The sequence below is a fragment of the Dermacentor albipictus genome, chromosome 7 (assembly GCF_038994185.2).
Source record: "Dermacentor albipictus isolate Rhodes 1998 colony chromosome 7, USDA_Dalb.pri_finalv2, whole genome shotgun sequence".
In the NCBI taxonomy this organism is placed as follows: Eukaryota; Metazoa; Arthropoda; class Arachnida; order Ixodida; family Ixodidae; genus Dermacentor; species Dermacentor albipictus.
Window position 1 is genome coordinate 107,695,747 of NC_091827.1, and position 12,424 is coordinate 107,708,170.

Sequence of the window (12,424 nt, forward strand, 5' to 3'; positions counted from 1 at the left end):
GCACAAAGACATATACGATGTTACCTCACCAAACTGGACCGAAAAAAGTGGAGGGACTTTTGTGGGACACTGGACATACGAAAACCGCTGAGCAAAATCTGGCGAGTCGTCAGAGGCATTCGCAAAGAGCCGCAACAGCTTTATCCTTTTATCGCCCTCTCATTACATGAGCGCGCATCCCTGAAAGAGGTGGCAGAGCAGTACTGCAGGCTCCTTTCCATTGGGGCACAACCTTTGCGGCAAATTGCAAGTCGTCCGCCTAGTCCACCTCGAGCTACCCTTCCTGACTTAGAATTACCATTCACCATCGAAGAGCTCACGGCAGCAATCAACGACGTAAACAAGCGATCATCACCTGGCCATGACGGCGTGAGTTATGAAGCGCTCGCAAATCTATGTCACACATCTCGCCTACGCCTTATGGAGTACTACAACGCCTCATGGATAACTGGGGAGGTTCCTACGGAATGGAAGCTTGCGAAATCATTCCTATATTGAAACCATCGAAGCAGCCAACAAATTACGCCTCCTTCAGACACATATCTCTGCTGAGCTGCGTAAGGAAGCTATTCGAAAAAATGATCTACAAACGACTAAATTGGTTCCTGGAAACTGCAAAAGTTTACCCGGAGGAAATGAATGGCTTCCGGCAAAATAGATCCGCAATTGATAATGTCATTGCCTTGGTTTCATCAATTGAAGAGGAATTGGTCTCTGGCAACATACCTACTGCAGTATTTTTAGACATTAAGGCAGCATACGATTCGGTCTATCATACAGCAATACTTGACGCTTTGGAAACCCTTGTTCTTGGAGGACGGCTCTACGCATGGATTGCAGACTATCTTCAAGGACGCCAACTTTTCATGTGTACCCCGGATGGCCCCACGGCGCTTTATGCCGTCGAGAAGGGAGTGCCACAAGGAGCTGTGTTAAGCCCGGTATAATTTAATTTAATCTTCATCTATCTGAAAACAAACCTGCCCCCTGGCGTCAAAATCACACTGTATGCGGACGACATCTGCATTTGGAGTGCGGCGCGTTCCCGCAGTACCACCGAACAACGCCTGCAGAGAGCACTAGCAAATATATCGGCCTACCTAAATCCAAGGGGTCTGAAATAGTCCCCCGACAAAAGCGCTGCCATGGCTTTCACGCGGAGGTGTATGGAAAAATACCCACTAGTGTTGGGTGGTCGCGCCCTTCCATACGTCAAGACGCAAAGGTTTCTTGGAGTGACGATCGACAGGAACCTCACATGGTCGCCCCAAGTGAAAAAAACTGAGTGAGAAGATTTCCTCGGCGTAGCACGTATTCCGATTTCTAGCCGGATCACAGTGGGGCAGCACCTGTCGATCAATGGTGCTCCTCCATAAGGCCTACGTCCATGGAACACTACGATATTACCTGCCGATCCTGCACAAAATATCTCCCACAAGCAAGAGAAAACTCGAGGCAGCACGAAACAACTGCCTTCGCGTATGTCGTGGCCTTCCGAAGGGGTCGCCCCGCTCAGGGACTGTAGCAGAAGCTGGATGCCTGCCTCTGGAAGTGCTATGTTCGCAGGAGACACTTCGGATACACCTCCGCCACGTCATTCATACGAAGACCCACTTTTTAAAGGATATTTCCAGAACCCGTGCTACATCTAGCTTTGGGCAGGCCGTCGGAAGCATATCTATTTCGATTCCTGCTCAGGCGTCACAAATTATGCCGCGAAACATTTCACCATGGACGCTGTCCCCACTGGAAACCGTGCCATACATACCTGGAATCAGTGCGAAAAAGAAAATGCCTCAAGCAGCGACTTATCAAACAGCTTTATAATATATGCACAAAGAATACGCAGCCGCAACGCACATTTTCACAGATGGCTCTACAACTCCACATCGTTCATCATGCGGACTTTTTGTTCCCTCTACAGGACAACGATTCTCGTTTCGTCTTGAGCGAGCGACATCATCTACTTCAGCGGAGCTATATGGCATTAAGGAGGCCCTTGTGTATATACTTCGACAGCAGCCGCCAAAGACATGGGTGATATTCACAGACTGAAAAGCAGCCCTAAAAAGTATGTGGAACAGGCACAAGCGTTGCAATAATCAACCAGCAGCATTTGACATTGCTTATCTTCACCACAGGGCTAAGATTGCTGGGCATTGCATAAAGTTCCAGTGGATGCCTGGCCATGCCGGCATTTTGGGAAATGAAAGAGCGGACGAAGCTGCCAGAAATGGACTCCAATACCGCAACAGAAGAACATATTTTACAAAAGCCGACGCTTCAACCATGGCAAAAAAAAAAATATGACTATCAAGAAAAAGACCGCATCTTGAATCTGCCGCTTCACCAAGATAACTTCCTACGTTACATTGACCAAGAAATGAGACCGAAAATTCCACAACCACTTCCTCGACACTTAGAGACATTGTACCATCGTCTTCGACTGAACGTGACATATACGAACAATTATCTGTACCGCATAGGCCTTACCACTAACCCATACTGTGATAACTGTCGCAACTTAGAGACAATTGAGCACATATTACTAGAATGCCCCGCGTACCGCGACGAGAGACAATTTTTAGAGCCCCAAATGGACATGATTCGCCACGAACCGTTAACGTTACCGAGCATCTTAGGTCCAATGCCCGGCCCTTCAAAACAGCGACGGGTTTTGGATTTATTGTTCAAATACCTGACAGAAATTGGTCAAATAGGCAAACTTTAAAAATTGCATCCTTCCTATACAAAAGCCGAAATTGACCCGCCATGTCACGTGTAAAAATTAGTATCAGGTCCACTCGGACATTCCATATTTATTTTTATCCTTTTTTTTTCTCCCACTCTTTTCTGGAATCTTTTAATCCCATTCCCCATCCCTATACAGAGTAGCATGCCAGCGGTTATATACGTGCCGGCAAAATTCTCTGTTTTTCTAATAAAGAGCCCTCTCTCTCTCTCTCAGCGGAGGGTGTGATTTTGGTTTCCCCGTTAGTCAGTGCCTGTTCGTATTATTTCAAAATTTTCATTGTTTACATGCAATACACAGACTGACGCACGTAAATGCAGAAAATTACTCCTTGGTTTGCAACGGCGGGGAAAATTTTCTCAGATCGATGCTCATCAGTGAAATGCTGAATGGTTCTTGAATAATTATTTGTGGCGTTTTAAATCGAAGCCTTATCCTGGAATAATTTCCTGAATACGTATGTTTATAACATGGCAATCATCAAAAGAAACAGCAAGCAGGACTTTGAATTGTTTGTTTTGATGTTTCGCAATACAATAAACATCCGTGGTGTGCACATGAATAAAAGCATTATGTTCAGCTCATCACTATCATAAGTCCGACATTGCTTTCTATGAAGCATCATCATGAAATGGATGTTCGCCTTATTTCGTGTTCCAAAGCTCCGTGTCTACGTACACCTAAATTATCTAAAAGTCGCAATCTGAGATAGGCCCAGATAACCGCACTTCTATCATGTGAACTAGCTTTTTCATATTTGCGGTGTCCCACCTATCACGCACCCAATTTAAAGCGAACTTCTTAACCAAATTAAAGCAACTGTTCGGTGCTACCAAGATACTGACGAAGCATTTTTTTATCTTCATCTAATATTGCTAATTAGCATTTTGTAATAGCGCTTCTATTATTTATTACACTTGAGCAGGTATGTGACCAACACGTTTTAGAAGACATTCGAAATCATCAATTTCCATTTCTTATGACACTGCAAGTTTTCGTTGTTCCTTGATGTCATTAAAAAGAAAGCCAGCAAAACATAAACAGGAAGCCGATGTGAATTTTCTCTTGCACGCCACAGCAGCCAAGCTCACAAACACGCCACGAACGAATTGCAGCCGTGCAATGTACACTGTCACCCACAAATATTATGTATGAAATTACCTGAACTGCCTGCTAGTGTAATGCTTTTTTTTACTTTTTTCTTACATGGCTACCTTATGGCTTACGTTGCCTTTTTCGTAACTTAGCTGTGGAAGTGCGCCTACCGCATTCACGACCGCTAGAGTGCTCTCATGGGAGGCTTGCTGCTGTGGGGACTTTCACGAATACACTAATATAAACGTCCTGTGAGAGCGCTGCATCCTACACTTAGGGTTGAGCACGGGATATGTCCTTTGCGTCCTAATGGAAAACAGCTCGGATGTGCCGTAGAAGCGGGTTAAAGCGTAGGGCGGTGTGGATATTACAGTCTGACTCGTAATGCGATTAGAAGCGCTCAAGAGCGTTATATGCTTGTTTTCTGGATTTTCTTAAGCAACTAGTGAACTGAGAAAGTTTATTTTTGAGGAAATGTGGGAAACATTACGAGAACATTAGGTAAATTATGTAAGTGCTTGCGTCCACAAATGGTCAGAAAAAGTTGCTAAGCCCTTGTTTTGCGCCTGTTTAGAAAGTTTCCCCGCATTCCTGAGAGGAGGATAAATGACAGAGATGTCATGTTTGGGGAACACGGAGACCACTTGATGGTTCACCAGTACAGGACATTCGAAGTGTGCCTAGTAATTATGTGTTTTGACCATAATTATGAATATTCTTCTGTTCTCACGTTTTATGCCTTGTATACGAGATGTGCAGTTGGTTCCTTTGCGGTCTCCTCAGTGGACTATGCTAGACACCGTGTTTACGCTCTGTTTAAATATGAAGCTTGTTGCAAATGACGAATGTAAATGTTTAATACGAGAAGGTTAATAATAGCTTTGTAGAAACTTATTTATGGAAACGTCCTTGTGTGTCATGCTGCGGATTGACGAAATTTTTTCTATATTCCTAAAGCAATTGTGCTAGACAACCTTTTACCATTTAGTGGAAATAAGTAAAACGATCAGCGTAACGCATGGTGAAAGTTCCATGCCGGTTGCCTCATTACAAGCGCTGCAAATAGTCACTGAACCCACATTTTTTTTTTACTTTAAATGCGTCAGGCAATGTGCGTTGTTGGTTTCTTTTGTGTCCTTGGTGGACTAAGGAATACGAGAAATTAAAGCGAGAATTAAGCATATTACAGGCAAAGTTTCAAGTGCGCACGTTAGATTTGGTATTCTAGAATAAATTACGTATTGAATTGTTCCGGAGCCTTATAAGTGTTCTATGAGAGGTGCAACATTTTGCGCGCTACTCTGAAATAACTGAACGTGCCAACAAGATCACATTTATCAAATATGGGAGCACACAATGCGAAAATTGTGTGTGACGTTAAAAGCGCGTAGGGCAAGTACGGCCCTCGTATTACCTTTCTCTAGCCACTGTTTGAAAGCGCTATGTGGCCATCTTACTCTATGTTTCCCGATGACCCGAGGGAACTGTGCGTTACAAAACGTTTATATGTCGCGAAAATAAGGGACACGTTTGGGTTACGTGCAGGGAAAACCAAAAGTGCGTGAGTGAAACCAGCTTTTCCAAACGATTACGTGTATACGAGGGCACCAGAGCGTTATGAGTGTATTTACAAACAGCGTAAAATTTAGCCGGTCTCCCTCACATTACAAATGCCACCTTCATGAAATATTGGAAAGGGAGAGTAAACAATATAGCAAATCTATGCGCGGAGTCAAATGCATGTTGTTGAAATGTAAACATTCTATAAAAATTCTTACCTAGTGTCAAAAGCGTCTTATACTGAATTTACCTTATGGTTTCTTTGATAAGTTATGGTATTACGCGAAGTGACCTGTTCGCGCAGCAAGAAAGCATGCGTCAGTTTTGCTTGTGTTCATTTTTTCTTAGCACTAAGTGCGCTGATACCCTACACAGCCGAAACTATTTATTGCGTTGCATTCTGTGGCTAAACGTTTGGGTTCTTCAAGTGCGGCTGCAGGTCGCGTTGGTTTATTCCAATTTTCCAACCAATAAGAAACAATTACTCAAGCAAGTGCTCCAAAGTGTGGCGCGACGTTACCTGATATGTTTCCCAATGTGCCGAGGCAACATTGCGATAGCTAAATTTTATATTTATTAGAAATCAGAGAACAATTCGAGAGACATATTTCTGTGGCAATTTTAACCTTTCTTGCTTACTTACAAGCGTTGCGAAAGTTGATTAAACGATTACTTGTTTGCACGATATCTGTGCCAAGGTTACTAGACTAGGTTCAGTTTTCAAACTCCCGTGACTGCATCGACCCACCACCGTTCCTCGCATCTCGTAGCGTTGCTGTAGCACTTTGCTCGGTCAGCACGGCGCGGACGGGGCGACGAAGCACTGCCCGTTGTTTATCTGTTTTGGCGTGTTGTATACGTGCATGTTTTGCTGCAGTCTCGGTGCATTTTTGCGATACTCTTGTGCGTTTTAAATGCCGTGTGCGTTTTGAAGAGTTTACGGGTCGTATCATCCAGTTTTATTTGGTGACGCGAATGCATATTTATGCTCCGTTCCTGCAGCAAGAACCTACTTTCAATGGGCAAGACTGCTCGCAAGCGGGAGAAGCTCACGTAGGTTTCAACATTGCACTTGTGAATGTAGTGCTCTGATGAAAGAAATAGTGCTAGCTGAATTTTTTTTTTCATCCCGAAATGAAGTGCTTCGAGTGTGCATATACCATGTGTCCCAGCTAATTTCAGCCAGAGCTTTAAGATATGCGAATGCCACGTACCTGGACACAGCTGTTGGACACAGCGTAGCTGGACACAGGTAATGTTGCTTGCCGTCGCGAGGAGATATTCAAATTATGTTTAATCCGCCTAGGGAGGTAATGCGCAAGTAATGAATGAACTAATTTTTAGATAATTTATTTATATATTAATGTAATTGACTAATAAATGTTCTTTAGATAGCCACTTGAAAAATTACCTAATAAATAAATAATTACTTTACCTAGTTAGGTAATTCCTTTCCACTACCAAAGGTCGAGGCTTCAACTCTCACTAACGACGGTGGATTCGAGTGCCTTCATTACCTATACATTAATTACCTTCGCCTTAATTACCACGAAAGTAAGTGGGTTCGACTCCTACCAAAGCTCGTGGGTTGGAGTGGCGTAATGTACTCTATCATAACTAAATGGGTGCCTGAATTATCCCTACCTTGATTACCTTGGCCTTAATGAACATCAAAGTCATGTGTTGGACTCCCACTAAAGGTCGTAGGTTCGAGTGCCTTAACTATATCTTAGAAACTGGCCTTAATTAACGTCGCCCTAACTGACACCAACGGTCGCGGGTTCGGAAGGTTCCCCCAGTGGTCGTAGGTTCGAGTGCCTTAACTCTAATTTCATTAACTGTGCCTTAATTAAGTTCGCCTTGTGCACTCCGCCTTAATACACGCTGCCTTAAGTGGCGTCGTCAACTGCCTCGATTGGTTCGCTTGGGCTGCCGTGACATATTTTGGACCATCATGTGGTCGTGCTAACATCGCTTCATGAGTCATACCATGCATTCGCATTCTTAAATAATTAGTACTAAGCCGCAACAGCTAATTACAACTACTAATCAGCTACTTACAGCTACTTATCAGCAACAGCGATTAATAGAGCGCAGTGGACGGCCGCGGCTGCTGCGGCCCTGGACTAAGGACTCCACAGCGCACTCTGGGGCAGCGCTGCAGCAATATCCCAGCTACGTAATGTTTTTCACTCAATCTCCTAAACGCGAGACTATACGAACATGTAAAAACGCGTCGGTGAAAACACTTGCTGGGTACGTAAGTTGCGAAATCGGAGGACCCGAGCCGCTTCACCAACGCAGAGCTGTGCCCGTGTAGAGGGTAGGAGCACCTGCGGTGCTCCCGCCATCTAGCGCAAAATCAAGACACGGGGCCACCGGCGATGTACGGCGCCTACGGAGAGTTCAACAGCTGAACCTAGTCTAGTAACGTTGATCTGTGCCTTGTACGAAGTTCACGGAGTCACCTCGGCGCAAAACACAAAGCACCTTGTTAATGTTTGGCCAAAGGAAGGGCCAGGTCACAGATACCACGTAGACAAAGTTAGATTGGGTGGTTTCACTCTGGGCCTTGAAATAAATTATGTATGCAAGCGCTCCACAGCGTTATGAGTGCTTGACGAGTACGCATAATTTAGCTCATTTCACTAACATGACTACAAGTAGCACCAAGGTCAAATTTAATGAAAACAGGTGGGGGATTAACGAAGTTTAATCTGTCTAGAAGTATCACGGGATCTGCAAAAAAAAAATGCAGCACGTACGTGGAAGTGTCATATCGCCATTATCTGCTATGCTGCCCCCTGTGCCAAGATGGCCATGTTTAGCATTGGTGCAAATGGGGGCCATCTTAAGTGCAGTGCCTGACCAAACTGAACTGTGCCCGACCTGAACAAAGTCATAGCAAATTATTACTGGGCCCTTTATCAATATGTTTCATTGCGTTATGCAAGGTTCGCAGCAGATGTTCGTATACCCGCTGTCGTTGGTGAACTAAGCAGGACACCTTGTTTACATTTCATAAATAATAGGGCAGGTTATGGCTAATCTTTAACTTGTAGGCGAAATTCAAAGTGCGTCGACAAATCACGGATGTAGCGAAAACTTGCGTATGCAAGCTATGCGCAACAAAAGGTGCGTTTTATAAATGATTCATCTTTTCACCTTCGGCTCTAGGGGAACCCTAATCGCTACCAATATCAAATTAAGAAAACAATGCAGTGAAGATAATGTCTTACGTTCTCAAGTAGTTGAATATAAGTGAATTGATGACCACCATTATTTATTACCTTATGAAGTGCCCCAAAAAGCTATACGCCGAAAATGTTTAAAATTGAGCAGTCATATATAGGCAGCATTTTGAGATATATGATTCAATTAGAGAAAAAATGAAATTCTCATTGACTATGAAAAAAAACAGCTTCGCTGAAAATTGAATATCGGTTGAGAAGTATCTTGCCCTTTTTATATAGGCAGATATAATGTCGGGGGCTTTTTTAATTGCGGAAGAAATGCCACGAAGAGATACCGCGTGCTGAAATATAGTAGCGATATTTTCAATGTAATTTGAGGAGTAGGGATAACGTATCTTCCTTGTATGTTATAAAGAGTTAGTTGGACTCAATTATTCATTCAAACCTAATAAATGTACGCAGAACACAAATAATGGACATTTCTTCAGGTATGCTAGAAATATTATTATGGAAGGATGAAGGAAGACGCAAGAAGAAGGTCGCGAGACGCTGGCTACTGCGTGTTGTTGGTGGTCAGCCATCTTGTCTACGCTGACTCATCCTGTATATAGTTTGTAAATGCAGTCTTTGCATACGCCTAACATCCCCGGAACATATTGGTGGATGGTACGGGGTACCACGGCTGGAAACCCAGCTCCGCAGTGGACGTCGCATCCCCGTCCACACCATGAATGGCGGTGAGCACGCGGGATCAACGTCGTTGCCGCTTCCAACGTCTCCATCGCAACCTACATCGCTGTCGCCTTCGGTTGTGGTTGTGCAACCCAAGGATCCCGGAACTTTCTACGGGACCGATGGTGCCGACGTTCAAGAGTGGGTGGCTATGTATGGACGCGTGAGTGGAATCAATAGATGGGACACTACGCTTATCCTAGGCAACCAGTTAGTTGTTCTACCTACGAGGCACGGCAAATGTGTGGTACGAAAACCGTGAAGAGGAGCTCGCCAGCTGGGACCAATGCAAAGAGAAGTTGACAGAGTTATTTGGCAAACCAGCCGGCCGCAAAATTGCCGCAAAACAGAACTGGCCTCCGGTGCCCAATCACCCACGGGGTCCTATGTCTCGTACATCCAGCATGTGCTGGCAATTTGTCGTAAAGCCGATCGCGACATGACCGAAACTGAAAGGTCGGGCACGAGCTTAAAGCATTGCTGACAACGCCTTTAATCTGCTCATGTGCAAAACCTGTTCTACAGTTGATGCCATCATTAAAGTGTGCCAGCAATTCAAGCACGCAAAAAGCCGGCGCATCTTGCAACCATTCGCCAGGCTTCCCAATACTGCCGCAACGTCGACGTGTGAAGAACAGCCCACACAGCAGCATGCGTCGCCATAAGACGACGTGGTGAAAATCGGTCCACGTGAACGGGATGCGATGGCGCCCTCAGCTTCCTGTTCCCGTAGCCCTGATGAACTTTTTCGGTTCCACTCGTACAAGCCATCGTTCACCAGGAACTTGAAAACACTGGATTACATTCTGTCTGTACTGTCACCAATCCCAAAGCTAACGAACGCCTTTCTACTATTTTCCCTCCATCCCGACGCTTCTCTCCTCGTTATCGCCACCTGACTGAGTGGAGAACTGCGGACGACCAGCCGATTTGTTTCACTTGTCGCCGCATTGGTCATGTCGGCCGATACTGTCGCAACTCGTGGCCCTCAACACTTCGCAAGCCGACCAACCTGAGAGGTTTTAATGGAAATGCCCGCAATGTTTCGCTCAATGCCGAGCGCAACAGCGCCGACAACTCTGCTAGGAACACGTCGTACAGTCGCTTACCATCGCCGCGCGGACACCAGTCGAAGTCACCAGAAACACGTCGCCCATCTTCCCTTTCGCCGCAGCCACGTCGCCTTTAGTCCCCTGTGGGTTTTGGCCACAACTTTTTGGAAAACTAAGAAATTAAGCACTCAGATGTGGTGCAGCATTGCCTACTACGAAAGCAAATCCTCTCTCTGTGCCCACAAGGGAGAGCGTAATCGACGTTAAAATAGACGGCGTAGCTGTCCAAGCATTCGTCGACACAAGAACCCACGTTTCTGTGATGAGTGCTAGCCTACGTAGATGTTTAAAGAAGGTCCTCACACCAGCAGATGCCCGAGTGCTTCTTGTGGCCGATGGCGGCGTGCTGGTTGTTCTTGGAATGTGTACTACGCGCTTAAGTATAGCCGGCCGCCCTACATCTGTTCTGTTTGCTGTGATCGAGAACCGCCCTCATGATGTTATCCTTCGATTGGGCTTTTTATCCACTCCTTCTGCTCTAAAACTGCCTCAACACGCCGATGCTCCGATAACCACCCCACCCCACTTGTGCTCGCTTCGCGATGTGCGTCTGACACCCGAGGCAGTTACTTAGGTCACTTTGACCGCTCTACCACAGGTTCCTGCCGGTGAATATGTGCTTCGCCCCATCGTCGACGTGCTTTTGAACCAGAATGTTGCTGTTACGCAAAAGCTGGTCACGGTTACTAATAACGATGTTGTTCTACCGTTTCTGAATTTGAGCATGTGCCCTCAAGTAATTCCCGCCGTCACTTTCTTGGCTAGCGTTTCTAGTCGTTAGGAATTTGACATAGAGAGTACGAATGCCGAGAGTGGTTTCTTAGCGTGAATTGCAGCTCACAGCTCTGGTTACTTAACGGATGACCTCGCGAAAATGATTGCACCTGACTTCACCTCTGCACAGGCCACGGATACATCTCTCCTGCTTGAATCGTACAGTGACATCCTTGATTTCGGCGGCAGGCCTTTAGGCCAAACATCTGTTGTTCACCACCCTATAACACTCGAGACACGACTCCTATACGTCAGCGTCCTTACCGTGTATCGCATGCTGACTGCCTAATCATCCAATCAGAAGTGGACAAAATGCTTCGCAAAAGGGTCATCGAGCCATCAGCCAGCCCTTGGGCTTCACCTGTCTTCCTTGTGAAAAACCATGATGGTACCTGGCGTTCTTGCGTCGACTATCGCCACTTAAACAAGATCACGCGAAAAGACGTCTACTCACTACCACACATCGATGACGCATTAGACTGCTTGCATGGAGCTAAATAATGGTTGCCCATCGGTCTTCAATCCGGCTACTGTCAAATTTCATTTGATGAAATGGACCGCGAGAAGACGGCTTCATCACGCCGGATGGCTTATATCAGTTCAAGTCATGCCCTTTGGCCTGCGCAAAGCTACTGCCAGATTTGAAAGTAAGATGGGCTCTCTTCTGCAAGGCTACAAATGGACCACTTGTCTTCGTTACATTGACGACCTTACTGTTTTTTCTCCCACGTTCGGCAGCCACATTACCCAACTCGCTACCATTCCTGTGATCTTCCGAAACACCGGCGTCCGACTGAACTCCACGAAGCGTCGATTCGGGCGCTCTCAGATTACCGTGTTGGGACATCTGGTTGACGCATCCGGTGTTCAACCAGATCCGGAAAACGTTTGCGCCTTAGCAGTTTACCTGTGCCAGGAACCCATTCGGTTCCCACCTGCGGCAAGTTGTTTTTTCATCCACTTTAATTTCCATTAAATTTATCGTTTCTTCATTGCATCTATTAAGCACAATTTCCCCTATGTTGTTCTTGGTGTCAGTGTTTGTTGACTTCTTATGATATGACTAATAAAAAGTGTGCCCATCAGTTAGCCCCCGTTATATATATATATATATATATATATATATATATATAGCATAGAACTAGGGAATCCATGTCGTATCATCAGAAGCCAACAAATGCACCATGGACAGTATAGGCTAAATT